Genomic DNA, 21,605 nt, shown 5'->3' with positions numbered 1-21,605 from the left:
GGGCACACCGTATTGAATAGTGGTTAAGGCTTTACAATCAAACGACCTGGGTTTCTCCCCTCCAGCCTTTGCTTATTATTAGGCCAGTAATCTTGGCAGAAGTTACTTACTTTCTTGGAACCCATTTCCTCTTACAACGAGTTAATGGCATCCACCAATTCACTCTCTGAACTTCAGCTGCATTGGTAAAGTAATACAACTAATATATAGTATGTAATAATATAACTGAACTAAATCTACCTTAAATGGTGCTTGTGAGGACAAAATGGAATACTGCATGTAAATCTCAGATCAATAACTAGTATGGGCTGGGCACGGTGGCTCACGCCTGTAATCCCAGCACTTTGGGAGGACGAGGCAGGCGGATCACCTGAGGTCAGGAATTCGAGACCAGCCTGGCCAACATGGTGAAACCTCATCTCCACTAAAAATACAAAAATTAGCCAGGCATGGTGGTGTGTGTCTGTAATCCCAGCTACTTGGAGGCTGAGACAGGAGAATCACTTGAACCTGGGAGGCAGAGGTTGCAGTGAGCTGAGATCATGCTACTGTACTCCAGCCTGGGCGACAGAGTGAGACTCCCTCTTAAAAAAAGAGAAAAAAAACTAGTATGATTGGCTAGGGAAATCTGGGGTATTGTGTGTGTTCAAAAGCCTTAGTCAAAATGAAGTTATTGTCTGGGAGAGAGAGGTCTTCCCTTTGGTCTTGGAGAATTTCTTAGCTATGCATGAGAACTTGGTAAGATAAGAGATAACTAGTAAATACTTCAATTGTTTAGCACATGCTGTAATGTTTGAAATATTTCTTGGCCAGGTGAGGTGGCTCCCGCCTGTAATCCCAGCACTTTAGGAGGCCAAATTGGGAGGATCTCTTGAGTCTAGTAGTTTGAAACCAGCCTGGGCAATACAGTGAGACTCCATCTCATTAAAACAATAATAACGCCAGGCACAGTGGCTCATGCCTGTAATCTCAACACTTTGGGAGGCTAAGGCAGGCAGGTAACCTGAGGTCAGGAGTTTGAGACCAGTCTGGCCAACATGACGAAATATAAAAATTAGCCAGGCGTGGTGGCACACGCCTGTAGTCCCAGCTACTCAGGAGGCTGAGGCTGAAGAATCGCTTGGGAGGTGGAGGTTGCGGTGAACTGAGATCGCGCAACTGCACTCCAGCCCGGGCAACAGAGTGAGACTCCATCTCAAAAACAAACAAACAGAACACCAAAACAATAACAAAAATTTTTTAAGAAATAATTTTTTGAGTATCGCTTTTTAGTAGATTAATCATTTACTTTGTTTACACATATTTATTATTAAATATGTATACTAATTAATTCAACACATTTACTGAGCACTTTGTTTGTTTGTTTGTTTAGGACTAGTTATGTTGCCCAGCTGGATTTGAACTTCTGGTCTCAAGCAGTCCTTCTGCCTCAGCCTCCCAAGTAGCTGGGACTACCAGCATGCACCTGTTAGTGAGCATTTTTAAGACACTGGGCTCTGGGTAGTCAGGGAGGGACAAAAAGGGATTTTACAGTAATAACATAAACAATGATGATGTCACCTTGTCCACTCTGTCCTACTTTAATCACCACAGACTTTCTGAACAGATACTAATATTATGTTCATTTTACAGTTGAGGAAAGAAGTTTAGGGAAATTAAGTGATTTGTCCAAAATTACATAACTAATAAATGACAACTTCTGACCAGGAACAGGAAAGCTGGTCTCCAAAGCCCCAGGCTACTCTTCCTACACTGAAAGATCGCCTGATCACCCCTTCCCTGTCCTTCCTGTCACCCCATGGAGAGTACTCGGAACCCTCTTCTGCTCCAACAAGTGGCATGCCGTATTATCTGAATAGCATTTATGTTTCCACTTTTATTGAAGCAACCCTGGAGGCAAGAAGAAGCAGGAACAAGAGAGGCAACTCATCCAGAAGGACTTTGCATTCTTATGGGTAACAGTAACAGGCCCCAGGGTAATCACCCCACCCTCCCTGTTGCCAAGCACTGTGACAGTCTCTCCTTCAATTGTTCCTCCTCTGTCTGCGTGACTTCTTTACCGCCCCCCAGTACATATAGACATCAGGCCACATAGCCTGCTTCTCGTCATGGCTCCAATCCCTGACCTCCAATGTAACCTTGGGCAAGTTAGTAACTTCTTTCAGCCACCTTGACTAATTTAAAAACCAAGGCTATTAGGAGTGCCTACTCCATTAAGCTGTTCATTGACTTACATGAACAGCTTAGTGCATCACAGGGCACTTAGGTGTGGCGTGGTGACCCTATGCGTTGGCTCCGCTGCAAATGGCTTGATTTGAGATGTGTTGCCTTGAGCAAGTCCCTTTACCATGCTAGGAACTTGGTTCCGGGTCTGTGTGTGTGGAGCACACAGCGCAATCTATGGCAAGGTTTCAGGTGTAACATTATCCTTTGAGATGGCTGTAAGACGTTGCTCTTTGTTTTAATGAATACTCGTTCCTTGGCCATCACCCTAAACCTCATTCATGTGAAAAACAGGACCTGGCACGGTGAGTCACGCCTATAATCCCAGCACTTAACCACCTAAGGTCAGGAGTTTGAGACCAGCCTGGCCAACGTGGTGAAACTGCATCTCTACTAAAAATAAAAAAATTACCTGGGTGTGGTGGCAGGTGCCTGTAATCCAAGCTACTCAGGAGGCTGAGGCAGGATAATCTCTTGAACCTGGGAGGCGGAGGTTGCAGTGACCCACAGCACTCCAGCCTGGGTGACAAAACAAGACTCTATCTCAAAACGAAAACAAAAACAAAAAAAATGGTTAATAATGATAATAATTGAATGAATTTCAGGAAGTGCTTTTATTGTGAAAAGTTGGCACTATCTCCAAAACTTTTTTATTGAATTGGCAAATTTTGACGTTATGTTTAATATTATAAACCAAACCTAAGCAGTGGCTAGGGAAAAAGCAAATTAATCCGTGTCTCCTTTATTTTAGAAAACATGTTCAGAGGTTTTCGTTTGTTTTAAATTTTGCTTCATTCAATGATTTGTTGTGTTTTGTTTTCCATCCCAGAGTATATTTCTCTTTACTATCTGACTCTACTCTTGGGTAACACATCACAGCCCGTGGAGAGAATGCTTGTGTATCTCAGTGGATATGCATGCTTTATTCTGATGTATTCTGAGAGGATCTGTTTCTTCTCATAGTTCAGAAATAGCAGAGTTGTCCATAAAGCCATAAAACATCAAAATGGTACTTTGTGCTGACATTTATTTTGGTACTTTTTAAAAAATTAAAACTTATTTTTCTTTTTTTTTTTTTTTTTTTTTGAGAGTCTGTGTCACCCAGGCTGGAGTGCAGTGGCACGATCTCAGCTCACTGCAACCTCCACCTTTCGGGTTCAAGCGATTCTCCTGCCTCAGCCTCCTGAGTAGCTGGAACTACAGGCACCCACCACCATGCCCTGCTAATTTTTGTATCTTTAGTAGACACAGGATTTCACCATGATGTCCAGGCTGGTCTCAAACTCCTGCCCTCAAGTGATCCCCCTGCCTCAGCCTCTCAAAGTGCTGGGATTACAGGCGTGAGCCACCATGCTCAGCCAAGACACTATTTTTTAGAGCAGTTTTAGGTTCCCAGAGAGGTCCCACATGCCTCTCCTCCCCCTCTCCCCACAACTACTCCCCCATTAACATTAGGCATCCTTGTGGTACAATTATTACAATCAATACGCTGACATTGTCCAGTCTTTATCCACCAAAGTTCACAGTTTACATTACGGTTCACTGTTTGTGTTGTACATTCTGTAGTTTTTGACAAATCCACTATTACAGTATCCAGGAAAATAACTTTACGTGTAACTATTTCTCCTTCTTCCTTTCTTCCCCGCCAGGGCTGAGAATTGGACTATTTTCAGCTGCTCTTATCTGGCCTTAGAGACACTTGTCGGCAGGCCCCTCTGCTGCTTTCGCCAGGCCAAATGACGTTCCTGGCTACAGCCATGTCTGTTCATTCCTTAAGTGTTTATGAAGGCCCACCAGGCATTGTTCTACCACTGGGTCTAAAAAGAGGAATAGCACGTGGTTCAGGTGTCTGCCCAGATTCCCTGGGAGGAAGACAGACAGGCTGACAGTAGATGCAATTCCTGTGATAAAGTGTGATGATAAGGTTCCAGAAAGCCCCAGGCCTAGGGCGCCACTGAGTGGGGTCAGCTAACCTTCCCCCCACCCCAACAACCCACCCCTTGGAAGTGGGAGGGGTAAGCAATAGACTTCTTGGGGAAGGTTAAGCAGGTAGGGCATGTCTTATCAGAGAAAGATTCCAACATAATCCTGCTCCCATCTTATCAGCCCTTTATTTTAATGGTGAAACACACATATCTGTCCTTGCACGTGTGTGACAACTGGAGTGGGATAGGGAGTGGAAAGTGGGAGCCAATACTAGAAATTGATTAGTAACTCCCTTTTTTCATATTGCTGATATAGACTCAGCCAATTAGATTACATTATTATTATTATTATTATTATTATTATTATTATTATTTGAGATAGAGTCTCACCCTGTTGCCCAGGCTGGAGTGCAGCAGTGCGATCTTGGCTCACTGCAACCTCCGCCTCCTGGGTTCAACCAAGTCTGGCTAATTTTTGTATTTTCAGTAGAGACAGGATTTCACCATGTTGTCCAGGCAGGCCTTGAACTCCTGGCCTCAAGTGATCTGCCCACCTCAGCATCCCAAAATGTTGGGCTTACAGGCATGAGCCACCACACTTGGGTAGTTTTTAAATTTTTGTGTTTTTTTGTAGAGTTGGAGTCTCGCTATGTTGCCTAGTTTGGTGTCAAACTCCTGGCCTCAAGAGATCCCTCTGCCTTAGCCTCCCAAAGCGTTGGGATTACAGGCATGAGCCACTGCGCCCAGGTTTGTTTTCTTTTTTCTCAAATTACATCTTGCTACCCATATTTCACTGCCATGTTTTTTTAAAAAACCTTGTCAATAAATCAGGACTTTTATTTTAGTACATAAAGTGTCTGGAACATTTTTAACAGCTGGCTATTATAGGAAAGCAGCTTCTGTTTCTTATTTACCCATTGTCTCATTAATGCCAATTTAAGCCATCTCCAACTTTTCCTAATTACAAATGATACCACAAACATCTTGCTATACCTGTTCTTGGCATATATGTATTTCTGAAGGATATAATCACTGAAGTGAAATTTCTAAATAAAGGTCATGCACAATTAAATTTTGTGGGGTTTTTTTGTTTTGTTTTGTTTTGTTTTTTTTGAGACGGAGTCTCACTCTGTCACCCAGGCTGGAGTGCAATGGCGCGATCTCAGCTCAGTGCAACCTCCGCCTCCTGGGTTTAAACAATTCTCCTGCCTCAGCCTCCCGAGTAGCTGGGTTTATAGGCGCCCACCACCAAGCCTGACTAATTTTTGTATTTTTAATAGAGACGGGGTTTCGCCATGTTGACCAGGCTTGTTTTAAACTCCTGACCCCAGGTGACCCGCTGCCTCATCCTCCCAAAGTGCTGGGATTACAGGTGTGAGCCATTGCACCCAGCCTCAAATTTTGATAGGAACAACCGTATGGCCCTCTATAAAAGATGGTGCCAATTTTCAATAATGCTAATAACATACTCAATTGTTTGAAAATATTTGCCTACTCACAGGTAAAAAATAATATATTGTTTCTATTAGTATTGTATTTTTTACAACCTGAATGAGTCTCATTTATTCTGCCAAAAATTCAAAAATTCAAATCAGTGGGTCACCAGTTTTCTTCTATGGCAGACATTTGAATTCAGTCCCAAGCACTTGGTTGCTGGATTCACTCAGTGAATTTTTTTTTCTTTTTTGTTTGAGACAGAGTGTCACTCTGTCACCCAGGCTGGAGTGCAATGGTGTGATCTTGGCTCACTGTAGGCTCTGCCTCCTGAGTTCAAGCAATTCTCCTGCCTCAGCCTCCCAAGTAGCTGGGATTACAGGTGCCTGCCACCATGCCCAGCTAAGTTTTGTATTTTTAGTAGAGACACGGTTTCACCACATTGACCAGGCTGGTCTTGAGCTCCTGACCTCAAGTGATCAGCCCACCTTGGCCTTCCAAAGTGCTGGGATTACAGGCATGAGCCACCGCACCCAGCCCCATAGTTTTTTATCCCTCTATTGTATGTCTCTTCCCACTAGAATAAGGGCAAAGACCTCAGTTGCTTTGGTCACCACGGTATACCCAGTGCTTAAAACAGTACTTGGACAATAGTAAGTGCTCAATAAATACTTCTGAATGAATAAAGAGATGCTTGTTTCTTACACTCTGAGATGTTGTTACATAGCTCAGCACATTCATATACCCTGCTAATTTTGATCTTAGAACATTTTCTCACATTGTTTTTTAATCAGGAGCTTCCTAGTTTTGCCTTTTAAAATAAGGTATCAAAAAGTGACAGTGCACGTTCTATTTCCAGACACAGTTATGTATGATGCTAAGAGTAGGGACTGCAGGGAAGACTGCTTGGCTAGCCTTACCCACCTCTTCATCCCCAAATGACCTGGAATGAAATGAAAAATAAAGGAAATGTGTAGGTTGATTGTTTTGAGAAAATATCACAACCAACATCTGAATAGAACTTAGCATTTCACCCAACAATTTCACTTACGTCTAAACCTTACAGTATTCCTGTTGGAAAAAGTAGAGGGCTTAAGATCATAATAATAATGCTGACTGCTCATTGAGGGCTCTCTTGGTCCCAGCTCCTACAACTCATTATCATCATTCTCACAATAGCCCTGCAAGGCCGCATTTATGGCCATTTTAAGGGTGCTGCTGAGGCGGTTAGGTAAGCAGGTGGCACAACTACTAACTGATGAGACTGAGATTCCAAGGCCAGCTTTTCCAATCCTGTGGTGAGATGATTTGATAGGCAGAATACTGTCCCCTCTGCCAAAAGATATCCATATTTGAATCCCTGGAACCTGTGAATATGTTACCTTTCATGGCAAAAGGGACTTTGCTTGTATGATTAAGTTAAGGATCTTGAGATGGAAAGATTAGCCTAAATTATCCAGGAGCGCCCAGTGTAATCTCAAGCCTCTTTACCAGAGGGAGGCAGGAAGATGAGAGAACTGACTGCTTTTACCTAACATAATGTTTTCAAGGTTTATCTAAATCATAGCATGTATAAGTACTTCCTTCCTTTTTTTTTTTTTTTTTTTTGAGACAGAGTCTCACTCTGTCACCCAGGCTGGAGTGCAGTAGTGGTGCCATCTTGGCTCACTGCAGCCTCTGCCTCCCAGGTTCAAGCAATTCTCCTGCCTCAGCCTCCCGAGTAGCTGGGATTACAGACACCCACCACCACGCCCAGTTAATTTTTTTGTATTTTATTAGAGGCAGGGTTTCATCATGTTGCCCAGGCTGGTCTTGAACCCCTGACCTCAAGTGATCTGCCAGCCTCGGCCTCCTAAAGTGTTGGGATTACAGGCGTAAGCCAACATGCCCTGCCAGTATTTCATTCCTTTCTATGGGTGAATAATATTCCATTGTTCGTATATACCATATTTTGCTTAAACATTCATTTGTTCATGGACATTTGGGTTGTTTACACCTTTTGGCTATTGGGAATAATGCTATGAATATTGGCATGCAAGTATCTAAGTTCCTGTTTTCAACTATTTTGGGAATATATTTAAAAGTGAAATTGCTGGATCACATGTTAATTCTATGGTAGCTTTTTGGAGAACTGCCAAACTGTTCTTCACAGTAGCTACACCATTATCTTACCATTTTTCATGAAGCATTTTTTAATATGTAATGCTGCCTGTTTTCTTAAACTTCTTTGCATCATTTTAACATGTTTTTGACAACTCTGGATGGTCATTATTAAGATCAATGAAAAGCAGAATTTTTTCAGCTTTTTAATTTGAAGGCAAGAGGGAATAATAATGATATTAATGATAACAAGTTTACACTTATATAGCACATGAAAGTGCTAGGCCCTATTGTAAGCAGTTTCTATATGTAAACTCGTTTAATCCTGCAGAGAACCCTAAGAAGTAGGTTGAGGTATTTATTATTAATCTCTCTGTCTTACAGTTAAGGTAATGGAAGCATAGAGAGGTCATGAAATTTGCTAAGCACGTATGAAATTGATTCCTTGCCTGTTTCCTAAGACAATTGTTCTCAAAGTGTGGCTCTTGTGCCAGCAATAGCAACATCATCTGAGAACTTGTTAGGAAAGCAAATTCTCAGGCCCCCTTCAGAACTACTGAATCACAAATTCTAGGGGCAGAGCCCACTCATCTGATTTAAGAAGCCCTCCAGGTGATCCCGATGCAGCTGGAGTTTGAGAAGCACTGCCCCAAGAGATTTCCTTATAAGTTAAATTAGAGTTGCCAGATAAAATACAGGACATCCAGTAAAATTTGAATTTCAGATAAGCAATGAATATATTTTTTTAGTACAAGTATGTCCCAAATATTGCATCTTGTATTTTCAATAGCTAAATCTGCTAACTCTAATGTTGAGAGTTTCATTGTAAGGATTTGGCAACTGTTTTGGATGTTCCATCATTTCCAGTTTACTTGCAAATGGCTGAAATAGTCAACTAAGAGACAAAGACTGCATCAGGGTTCTCAGAGCACTTAAGAAATTACAAAATCTGGGCCAGGCGTGGTAGCCCATGCCTGTAGTCCCAGGCACTTTGGGAAGACAAGGTGGGTGAATTGCTTGAACTCAGTTCAAGACCAGCCTGGGCAACATGATGAAACACCGTCTCTACAAAAGAAAGTATAAAAATTAGCTGGGCATAGTGGCGTACACCTGTAGTCCCAGCTACTCAGGAAGCTGAGGTGGGAGAATCACCTTAGTCTGGGAGGTTGAGGCTGCAGTGAGCTGTGATAGTGCCACTGCACTCCAGCCTGTGCAACAGAGTGAGATCCTGTCTCAACATAAATAAATAAGTAAATAAAAATTTAAAAACGCATGGCAGGTGTATTAGTCTTTTCTAACACTGCTATGAAGAAATACCTGAGACTGGGTATTTTATAATGAAAATAGGTGTAATTGACTCACAGTTCCAGATGACTGGGGAGGTCTCAGGAAACTTACAATCATGGCAGAAGACACCTCTTCACAGGGCTTCAGGAGAGAGAATGAGAGCCAGCAGGGGAAATGCCAGACACTTATAAAACCATCAGATCTCGTGAGAACTTGCTCACTGTCACGACAATAGCACGGGGGAAACTGCCCCCATGATTCAATTACCTCCCACTGGGTCCCTCCCCTTAACACCTGGGGGTTATAATTCAAGATGAGGTTTGGGTAGGGACACAAAGCTAAACCATATCAGCCGGGGTAGGGGATGGCGTACAGAGGTAGGAGAAAAGGCTAAGGATATTCTGGGCCTTAAAAGGAAACGTTTTTCCAAAGTGATGCTGTCAGTTGGTGAAAATCTGTTGTCAAGCGTTCTTATCTGAAGGAGCCTAAACACACCAGAGGGCTCTGGAGCTATCCACGGTGAGGAGCAGCCCCGAGAAGCTCAAGTTGGGAGAAGAGATGAAGTTCTCTGTGGCTGGGGACAGAGAGAACCCAGGAATATAGAGGTCGTATGACTTACACTAGGGCTTCTTGGCAGGCCACTGGGGACATAGCAATGACATAAATGAGTGGCTTCATGGGGACCCAGGAGATCAGAGCCTAGATATATGGCGCCCTACCTTGCCAAAGATCCCTAAGTCCCCTAAGCAGTAGATGAGAAGTTGCAGGGCTGCAAGACCTGAAGGTGACTGATATACAGACCTCCCCAAAACCGTAGTTCAGAGTAGAGGATAGAAAGTCAAGAAATATTAAGACTGAACTTTCTTCCATCTTGGAAGCCTGGGGCTTTGGACTGTGAATTTAGTTACTTCAGGAAAATAATGTCAGTGATAATTCTTGCCCTTATGAGTTTATGAACTGAGGTTCATACCTGCTCTGCCTCTATTCAACTTGCTACTGTCCTATGTCCTGGGACTACAAAGACAAATAAGATACTATTGACCTCAGGTATTGCTCAATCTGATTTTGCAAATTTCAATGAACTCATGAAAATCTACATTTTTTTTTTTTCCAGACAGGGTCTTGCTCTGTCACCCAGGCTGCAATGCAGTGGAGCAATCACATCTCACTGCAACCTCTACCTCCTGGGCTCAAGCAATCTTCCCACCTCAGCCTCCCCAGTAGCTGGGATCACAGGCACATGCCACCATACAAGGCTAATTTTTTGATTTTTTTGTAGAGATGGGGTTTCTCTGTATTGCCCAGGCTGGTATCAAACTCTTGGGCTCAAGCAATCCTCCTGCCTCTGTCTCCCAAGTGCTGGGATTACAGGTGTGAGCCATTGTGCCTAGCCTGCATCTATTTTTAAATTAATAGGCCAGGCACAGCAGCTCATGCCGGTAATTCCAGCACTTTGGGAGGCCGAGGCAGGTGGATCACCCGTCAGAAGTTCAAGACCAGCCTGGACAACATGGTGAAACCCTGTCTCTACTAAAAATACAAAAATTAGCCAGGCGTGGTGTCAGGTGCCTGTAATCCCAGCTACTCAGGAGGCTGAGGCAGGAGAATCGCTTGAACCTGGGAGGCAGAGGTTGCAGTGAACTGAGATCACGCCACTGCACTCCAGCCTGGGCGACACAGTGAGACTGTCTCAAAAATAAATCAATAATAAATATTAATAAATAAATTAGTAGTAAAGAAAAATATTGGGGGAAAATAGACATATGTAAAGATCCTATTGTATGCCTGGGTTTGTGCTGGTGCTTTTACATAAATTAGCTCCTTGAGCGAAGCACTATCCTCATGTTGCAAGTGAAAAACAGAGAGAGATGCTTCATGATTCACTCAAGCCTAGTGCATTAGTGTGCTAGGGCTGTCATAATAAAGTACCACAGACTACAGGGCTTAAATAACAGAAATTTATTTTCTCACAGTTCTGGAGGCTGGGAAGTCCAGGATCATGGTATTGGCAGGGTTGGGTTCTTCTGAGGTCTCTCTCCTTGGCTTGTAAATGTTCATCTTCTGTCTATGCCTTCCCATGGGCTTCCTTCTGAATATCTTTGCCCAAATTGTCTTCTCCTAAGGACACCAGTTATATTGGATTAATGCCCATACTAATGACCTCGTTTAACCTTAATTAATTCTTTAAAGACCTTAACTCCAAATACAGTCACATTCTGAAATACTGGGGTTAAGACTTCCGCATATAAATTTTAGGGACCACAAATGAGCCCATCACAGTTAGGGAACTAATAAAGGAGGAGCCAGTCCTGAAGTTCAGAAATTCTAACTCCAAATCCCCTGTTTTCTTTAGGGAAAAATATTTCAATGTGATTACATCTGCCTGCTAGTTGACTCTGGTGAGGGCATAGTCTCTAGACCACTCATTTATCTCAACAAGTATTCTTCTTATTTATTTATTTATTTATTTTTTGAGACAGGGTCTCACTGTGTCACCCAGGCTGGAGTGCATTGGGGTGATCACAGCTCACTATAGTCTCAACCTCCTGGGCTCAAGTGCCTCTCTCACTTCAGCCTCTTGAGTAGCTGAGACTACAGTCATATGTCATTATGCCTAGTTAATTTTAAAAAATATTTTTGTGCCAGGCACGGTGGCTCATGCCTGTTATCCCAGCACTTGGGGAGGCTGAGGCAGGTGGATCACCTGAGGCCAGGAGTTCGAGACCAGCCCGGCCAACATAGTGAAATCGCATCTCTACTAAATATACAAAAAATTAGCTGGGCATGGTGGCAGCCACCTGTAATCCCAGCTACTAGGGAGGCTGAGGCAGGAGAATCGCTTGAACCCAGGAGGCAGAGGTTGCAGTGGGCCAAGATCATGCCATTGCACTCCAGCCTGGGCAACAAGAGTGAAACTTTGTCTCAAAAAAAAAAGAAGTATATTTTTATATAGATAGAGTCTTGCTATGTCTCCCAGGCTGGTCTGGTACTCCTGGGCTCAAGTGATCCTCCTGTCTCAGCCTTCCAAAGTGCTGGGATTACAGGCCTGAGCCACTGTGCCTGGACATCTTTTTTATTATTATTATTATTTTCAGGCAAGGAAAAGGAAATACATCAACAAGTATTTCTTGAACAACTACTTTTTGTCAGGCACTATTTTAAGTGCTGGTGTCAGTGTTGTGAAAAGGACCAGCAAAGGCCCCATTTTCATAAGAGCTATCTACCTATTCTAGTGAGGCAACAGAAAACAAATCAACAAGAAAATACTAGACACTTGTTAAACAGATAATTAAAGATAATTAAAGCAGGGATTTAAAATGTAGTCACTAGATAGTTACTTGGGGTGGTAGCCTTCTTCATGGAAATGACATTTGAGCTAAGATTTACATGATGAGAAGGGGCACGAAGGTGAAGTTCTGGGAGAAAGAGCACCAAGAAGATGAAGGTGGTGTGTTTGAGGACCAGAAATGAAGTGGGTACTAGAAAGAATGGCAAAGCCGGGCGTGGTGACTCACGCCTGTAATCCCAGCACTTTAGGAGACTGAGACTGAGGTGGGTGGATCACCTGAGGTCAGGAGTTTGAGACCAGCCTGTCCAACATGGCAAAACCCTGTCTCTAATAAAAATACAAAAATTAGCCAGACGTCGTGGTGGGTGCCTGTAATCCCAGCTACTCAGGAGGCTGAGGCAGGAGAATCACTTGAACCTGGGAGGTGGAGGTTCCAGTGAGCCAAAATCATGCCACTGCACTCCAGCCTGGGTGACAGAGCACGACTCTGTCTCCAAAACAAAACCAAACAAAACAAAGAATGGCACAAGAAAAGATGGGCATGTGGTGAGATTCTTCCGCATACCAAGTGTCAATGTGCATTCCAATGAATTAACTCACCTAATTGTGAAGGCTTCTCACTATTTGATAGATGGCAAAACTTAGATGACTCTCTTGTGGTCACAAAGTCTGTAGCAGGAGGCCTGGCTAGAACAGTGTTTTTCACAGTGGAGGTTACTTTTTGAAGTCAAGAAATCAATTTAGATTGTTGTGAGCAGATAGTGTGTGTGTGTGTGTGTGTGTGTGTGTGTGTGTGTGAAATTGGATAAGAAAACATCAGCGTGAAATACACATATCTTTAGGAAGGATTCTACTGGGTTAAACTTTTGTTATGTTTTTACTTTATTATATGTATTAACAGTAAGGGTAAGTTTCTTTTTAATGATTTTTGTTGTTGTTTCCTTTACAAATACTTCTAGTATGTGTAGGGACAGGATGTAAAATGTATTTCTGTGGGTTGAAGTTAAAAAGGTAGGAGAAGGCCAGGCACGGTGGCTTATGCCTGTAATCCCAGCACTTTGGGAGACTGAGACTGAGGTGGGTGGATCACGTGAGGTCAGGAGTTCAAGACCAGCCTGGCCAACATGGTGAAACCCTGTCTCTACTAAAAATACAAAAATTAGCCAGGCAGGCATGGCGGTGCATGCCTGTAATCCCAGCTACTCGGGAGGCTGAGGCAGGAGGATCACTTGAACCAAGGGGGTGGAAGTTGCAGTGAGCCAAGATCAAGCCACTGTACTCCAGCCAGGGTGACAGAGAGAGATTCTGTCAAAAAAAAAAAAGAAAAAAAAAAGACAAAGTAGGAAAACACTGCACAGAAATGTTACCTCCATGAAAACAGGGATTTCCACCTGTTTTCAAAATTTGTTTCTAAGTCTCCAACGCTTGTCACATACTCAATACACATTTGTTGGTGAATGAACATAGTTGGGGGATGTATCACATAGGTCATTGGGTTCCATGGTAAAGTTTGAATTTTATTTTGAATGAAATGAGAAATCATTGAAAAGTTTTAAGCAGGGGTGCAACTTGATCTGATTGTGATTTTTGGAGGTCACCTTAGCTTTTGTGTGTAGAATGGATTTTCAGGAAAATAAGAGGTGTAAGAGTGGAAATGAAGGACTTTTCAAGTAGCTCTAGGATAGAACATGGTATCTAGGACTAGGATAATAGGTAAATAAAGTAGACAGATTTGAGATATGTTCTCTAGGTAGACTTCCAGATGGATTATGATTCAGGGTAAGGGGCCCAGAGTGAAGGAAATTAAAGAGTCAGGAATGATTTTTGACTTCAGAAAGTAAAGGATAGTGAAGAAGTTAACTTGGTGGAGGATAAGTTGATGTTGCAGAGAAGGGAAAGTTGAGGAAGTTCAAGAATGAATGGAAGGGGTGATCTCAACCACAAATGTTCATCAAACATTTGATGGATCCACAGCTCTGGGTTAGACATATTGGGAAATATCAACTCTGTTCAGAAGTATAAGTACTGCTTCACTAGTTGTGTGCTTGTTGCAAAGATTGGGTCAAAGAGCCAAAAGTTACTTGAGAGTAATAAAGGCAGTATGACACATTCAACTGTGGGATGTGGTTAGGGGTGAGAGTAGGTTTGGGCCTTCTTTGTCATGTCCAGCAGTAAAGGCAACACTCATTCGTAAAATGATGCATTTCCTGATCACATTTCACAGGTTATGGCATTTGATCTTTGTGCCCTCTCTTTAAGGTATTATTACTCTCCTCCTTGAATAAGTGTGGAAATTGAGCCTCAGGAAAGGGGAAATAAAATGTTTATTGAGCATATCCTCTATGCCAGATCCCATGCTTAGAACCTTACAAATGCTATTTCATTTAATCATCAGCATAACCTTGGAGGTTGCCACTGTGATTCCCATTTTACAGAGGAAGTATAGCTTGTGTATGATCATTGAGCTGTGAAATGGACCCACTGTTATAGGATGAACAGGCTTATATGCCCACTGGGCAGTAACAGAGCCATTACACTGAGACAGCAGGGTTTGTAGCAGAGAAGGTTTAATAATCACGGGTGGTGAGCAAGTTGATGAAAAGAGAACCTCAAGTCTCTATCGCCCCCAAGGAGTTCTGGGTTAAGGTTTTTAAGAGGATTGTGGAGGTTGAAGGGCTGGAAAATTGGAGTTGTTCATTAATCAAGGCAAGGGGATGAAGTCATTGGGATGTGGAAACTGCATTTTTTGGTGAGTCAGCTCCTCATGGAGTCCTTCAGATCAGCTGACATCAGTGGGGTTCTTCAGACTAGCTGAGTCAGTAAATTCATCTGTCTGCAGGACCTGAAGGAGTATCTCAAAGGGAAGACTTAACATTTCATAGTCAAGTTGCTATGTATAGAGCAGATAAGGGAACTATAATCTCCTAACAGGGTCTAGGGATTTTAAGAAAGTAGGCACCAAACAACTATGAGGAAGAAGGTCAGAGAATGAGCTGACCTCAGGATTAATGCTGACCATGCTGCAAACTTGGTTTATGTTTATTTCTCCCCCTCTCTTTTTCCCTGAATAATTGTTTGAAGTTTATAGGGGCAGGTTCACCATTAGGATGGAATCCCCAGTTATCTGACTCCTGGACCAAATCTCCTCCTGTGGCATTATGGTTATTTCTAGCAGTTACACGCATTTCATTTGCAAGCATTTCCCAAATCACATAACCCCAAAGACTTCTCTTCAGCTTTCCACAGTGCTGCTGAGAGTTGGAGTGGAGGAATATGAGATTTCCAGACTTAGATCTTCTTCAGTGGCCTTTGTTACTCTGAAAAATGAGTTGATGAGGACAAGAGATTGAAAAAATCCAACTGAGGGATGACAGAGAGCTTGGGCCCCTATTTGTAAAGGGCTTTGGGTTTTTTTGAACTTTTTATTTGGGCATGATTTCAAACTTAGATGAATAAGCATTGTGCAAAGAACTTCTGCCTACCCTTTACACCGGTTGATCTTTTGTTAGCATTTTGTAAAGTGCAAATGGAAGAAATGTTTTTAATATTATCCTTGTCCAAGGACTCCATGCCTAGCCACCTTTCAATTCCTCATGCAATTGTCCTACAGCCCAAAACCCATGTTTATCCTTTCCCCTCCAAGTTCTCAACTTTGGTGCTTCATCGTTGCTCAGGATTTCCTTCTCTCTCACATGGCAGGTAAGAGTTTGGCCTTCCCACTACTCAGCTTGGATTTGGGTTACTGTTTCCCCACTTACTAGCCATTCTAACTTTTGAAGATGCAGTTTCCTCATCTGAAAAGTGGGCCTGAAGTAACATCTTCTTAATTGAATGCTTGTGATGATTACATGGAATCATGTGAGAGAGTTTAGCCACTGCGATGGACTGGATGCTTTGTTTCTCCAAAATTTCCATGTTGAAATCATAACCTCTGAGATATGATCATATTTGGAGGTGGTACTTTTAAGAGGTAATTAGGTCATGAGAGTGGAGCTCTCATGAAAGGGGTTATGTGTCTTTAGAAAGGAACCCAGAGAACTTTCTTGCCCTCTTTCCACCCCATGGAGATACAACTAGAAATTGGCAGTCTGGAATCCAGAAAAGGGTCCTCACCAGAACCTGATCTCAGACTTCTAGCCTCCAGAACTGTGAGAAGTAAATTTCTGTTTGTAAGCCACCCAGTCTGTGGCAATTTTTTATAGTGGTTCAAACTGTCTAAGGCAGGTACAGTACCCAGCCCAGAGTAAATTCCCCTAGAAATGCAATCTCGCTTGCAAAGGACCCATATCTAGCCTACAATCACTTGCACAGCTGTACTAGTTGTTAGATTATTGGAACACTTCCACACCAGTTGGTGAATAGTGGCTTCCCTGAAACTCACCTCTCATTACCATAGCACCCCCATCTTTCTGTCCACTTGGCCTCTCCCCTGGGATGCCTGTGGATATCTCCACAATACAACCAACTGCTACAGGCCTGCAGAGCTGAGGCCTCAGCACACTGCTGCAGTTCCATGTACAGCCTTTTGATTGGTTGATGACTGCTGGAAAATGTTAATATCCCTGCTGGATATTAGCTTAGTGCCTATAAACACCGTCACCCCCATTTACAAATGAGAAAGGAAATGAAGGAGGGAATTAGGTAACCTTGCCCAAGGTCATACAGCTAATAATGACTTAAACCTGAGGCTGTACAGTTTCCAAAACCACTTCCAGTCTCCCTGGAGTCAGAGTGCTTGTTTCCAGGACTGGTTCAGGCCTTGTACCCTTGGGCAGAGGGGACTTGGTCTGTGGCAGGAGGAACAGAGCAAGTTTAGAATAAGTCTTCTTGGCTTCTTTGCCTATACAGGCATTGAACAATGCCTATATAGAGAAATTTTCCTTGCCTTTTTGTTAAGGGCAAATAATCTAGTTCAATGGTCAATTTTTGCCCAGAGATCAAACTCAACTTGTTAATTATTCACACAATTGATAACTCTGCTCTTCTCTTGAAACTGTTAAACCAGTTGAGACAAGTTAGAAATACAAACCTGGTAAAAAAACAAAAAAAACCCCAAAAAAACAAAAAACAAATACTTTTCGAGAATAACTTTTTGAAGCAGAACATACAAACATTTTTAGAGAGGGAATGTGAGTTAATGAAAGCAAAGATACACAGAGAAGGGAACATAGCCTTAAGGGTCAGACAGAATTCTTGCATGAGCTCTGTGTTATTGGGCATAAAAAGTAATAAGTAACCTCTGCTTCACCATTTGGAAAATAAGAATGAGTACCTTGAAGAATGGTTTACAGTGAGATACAATGGGTATACAGCTCTGAGGTCAGTGCCTGGCACCAGGATTGAAAGTCAAAATATTTACTGACCTGGACTACAGACACAGGGAACAAACCAAACAGGGTCACTACGAATCAGCATCTCAGAGGCTTCTAGCATGCAAGGAGTTAACCCTTACCTTGCAGAATCACGGAGGACAAGGATTCGCTTATTTACCAACCTTTATGGAAATCTTTTAGCAGCTGTACCCACATGTCTGAGAAGCAACCCTGCCTGGCAGTAGAAGAAAGTGCTCAGCTACTCTTCATTATGTGAGAAAGAGCACAAGCAAGAGACAGCTAACAACTTGGGGGTTGGTTTGTTTCCAAGGGCACAGGATGGGTAAAGTGAAAGGAAAAGCCCTTCTCCCTCCTGCCTCTCATCCCCACTCCCCAGAGACAACAATTAGTGAGCAGATTCTTATATCTCTTTCCAGAAATTAGCCAATTAGCCTTCTTTCCTTCCATACAAATGGAATCATAATGTAATAATTGCTAGCGTTTATCATGTGTCTGCTATGTGCCTAGGAATATTTTAAGCATCTTGTGTGGACTACATATTGTTTAATCCTTATGATGACCCTTTGAAATAGGTATTGCCTTTATTTACATTTTTCATATGGGGAAATTGAGGCCCAAAATGATTAAATCATTTGCCTAAAGTCACACAGTAGACAAAGAACCCAGGAAGGTAATATACTTCTACCTTAGTTTTATGCTTGCATAGCATTTCTTAATATGAATGAATCCTAGTTTAAATTTTTGTTGGATATTGAAGTTGTCCAAATCTGTTTTAACAATTATGGCTGCATTGAATATATGTGTATATTGATCTCTGAAGTTTTAACGTTTATTTCATGTCTCCTTTGTTCCAGACATTCTAGGATCCTCTTTACATATATTTTGTCATTTTAAAAGTGACAACTACTCCAATCAGTTAGGAATCATCCATTTTACATATAAGGATATTGAAACTCCAAGTAGTTAAGTAACTTGTCCAATGTCCCAGAGTTGATTAATGGCAGAGGCTAAAATTGAACTTAGGTTACCTGATTCCAGAGCCCACAATACCACTGTCTTTATGGAGTATACACGGTAGTGCATGAAAACTCCCCAAAGAAATTCTCACATCTATAGACATCTTATTTTTCTAATACCATCACCCCGTTATTATTTTTCTTGAGTATTGATCTCACTGAGACTCAGTCTTCTTTCCAATAAAATAGGGATAATAATACTTACCACAAGGAACGGTCGTATTATTATTCGTAATAGTTACCAAAATTTGTATGTTGAAGTCTGAACTTCCAGTGTGATGGTATTTGGAGGCAGGGCTTTGGGAGATAATTAGGGTTAGGTGAGGTCATGAGGGTGGGGCGCTTAGGATAAGATTCGTGCCCTTGTGAGAAGAGACACCAGACATCTTGCTCTTGCTCTCTCTCCTGGCCATGTGGAGACACAACAAGAAGGTGGCCATCTGCAAATCAAGAAGAAAACCCTCACCAGTAGCTGATCATTCTTTTTTTTGGGGGGGGGATGGGAGACAGAGTCTCACTCTGTCGCCCAGGCTGGAGTGCAGTGGCGTGATCTTGGCTCACTGCAAGCTCCACCTCCTGGGTTCATGCCATTCTCCTGCCTCAGCCTCCCAAGAAGCTGGGACTATAGGCGCCTGCCAGTAGCTGATCATTCTGACACACTGAACTTGGACTTCCAGCCTCCAAAACTGTGAAAAAAATAAATATATATTATTTAAGCTGCCCAGTCCATGGTATTTTGTCAGTGACAGCTAAAGTAGACTAATACACCTACCTAATAAAATTATTATAAAGAGTAACAGAAACAAGGTAAAAATATCTAGAAAAATTTCTTGTTTCTTTTTTTTTTGTTGAGACAGGGTCTCACTCTGTCACTCAGGTTGGAGTTTAGTGGCACAGTCTCAGCCCATTGCAGCCTCTACTGCCTGGACTCAAGTGATCTTCCCACCTCAGCCTCCTGAATAGCCAGGACCACAGGCACATGCCACCACGCCTAGCTAATTTTTTTTTGTATTTTTTGTAGAGACAGGGTCTCACCTTATTGCCTAGGTTGTTCTCAAGCTCCTGAGTTCAAGTGATCCATCCGCCTCAGCTTCCCAAAGTGCTGGGACTACAGGTGTGAGCCACTGCACATGGCCAAAATATCTAGAATAATTTCTCCTTCTCCTTTTTTTTTCTTATTTTTTTGTGACAGAATCTCGCTCTGCTGCCTGGCTGGAGTGCAGTGGCATGATCTTGACTCACTGCAACCTCTGCATCCCAGGTTCAAGCAATCCTCTTGCCTCAGCCTCCCTAGTAGCTTGGATTATAGGCACGTGCCACCATGCCAAGCTAATTTTTGTATTTTTAGTAGAGACGGGATTTCGTCATGTTGGCCAGGCTAGTCTGGAACTCCTGACCTCAGGTGATCCACCCACCTTGGCCTCACAAAGTGCTGAGATTACAGGTGTGAGCCACCACGCCCGGCCTAGAATAATTTCTAACATGAGTTGTTTTGTAACATGAGTTGCGGAGTTATTGCAGGTATTATTCTTAGAGCTTCAAATGTGTATTAATTTCCTAGGGCTGTCATGACAAAACACCACAAAATGGGTGGCTCAACAACACAAATGTATTCTCTCACAATTTTGGAGGCTGTAAATCCAAAAACAAAGTGTTGTCAGGGCTATACCGTCTTCAGAGCCTCTAGGGCAGAATTCTTCTCTGTCTTTTCCTAGCTTCTGGTAGCCCCAAGTGTTCCTTGGCTTGTGGCAGCATAACTCCAATTGCTGCCTCCATCATCACATAGCATTCCCCCTGCATGCCTGTCTTCATATGGCTGGCTTCTGTAAGGACGCCAGTCACATTGGGATAAGAGCTTACCATACTCTAGTATGATCTCACCTTAACTAGTAACATCTCCAATGGTCCTATTTCCAAATTAAGGTCACATCCTGAGATAGTGGGGATTAGGACTTCAATATATCTTTTCTGGAGGAAGCAATTTAACACATAACCATGTATATTACTTCATCCAATCTTCACAGCAACTCAGTGAAGCAGATAATATTGTAATTCTTCCCATTCTGGAGACGAGAACACTGATATGGTTTGGCTCTGTGTCCCCACCCAAATCTCATGTTGACTTGTAATTCCCAATGTTAGGGGAGGGAGCTGGTGGGAGGTGATTGAATCATGGGGGCAAACCTCCCCCTTGCTGTTCTTGTGTGCTAGTGAGTTCTCATGAGATCTGGTTGTCTAAAAGCATGTAGTACTTTCCCCTGCACTCTGTCTCTCTCTCCTGCTCTGCCATAGTTAAGATGTGCTTGCTTCCCCTTCACATTCTGCTACGATTGTAAGTTTCCTGAGGCCTCCCAGCCATGCTTTCTGTACAGCCTTTGGAACTGTGAGTCAGTGAAATCTCTTTTCTTCATAAATTACTCAGTCTCAGGTAGTTCTTTATAGCAGTGTGAGAATGAACTAATACAGACACTGAGGCTCAGAGAATATACATAACTCGTTTAAGGTCACATAGGGACTAAGTATGTGTTTTACTGCTTCTTGGCTTATAAGAGTTTAGGGGCATAGTAGACTGCTATGGCCTAAATGTTGGCGTCTCCCTCAAATTCATATGTTGAAACCTAACCCCAAATGCAATAGAATTAAGAAGTGGGGCCTTTAGAAGGTTGTGAGAATGGAGCCTTCATGAATGGGATTTGTTCCCTTATAAAAAAGGCTTGTGGGAGCTTGTCTCCTTTTTCACCACGTGAGATCACATGGAGGACCATCTATGAAGAATACCTATATGCCCTCACCAGACACCAAATCTCTTGATCTTAGACTTCCCAACATCCAGAACTGTCAGCAACAAATTTCTGTTGTTTATAAATTACCCAGTTAATGGTGTTTTGTTATACCAGCCTGAACTAAGACATAGGCACTCAGAAAAAAATGGGTTTGTTATTTTTTGTTTTACTTAATTTTAAAATACCTCACAAATGACTGTATATCCTTTTTTTTT

The sequence above is a fragment of the Pongo abelii genome, chromosome 7 (assembly GCF_028885655.2).
Source record: "Pongo abelii isolate AG06213 chromosome 7, NHGRI_mPonAbe1-v2.0_pri, whole genome shotgun sequence".
Classification (NCBI taxonomy): Eukaryota; Metazoa; Chordata; class Mammalia; order Primates; family Hominidae; genus Pongo; species Pongo abelii.
This window is presented reverse-complemented; position numbering follows the sequence as displayed.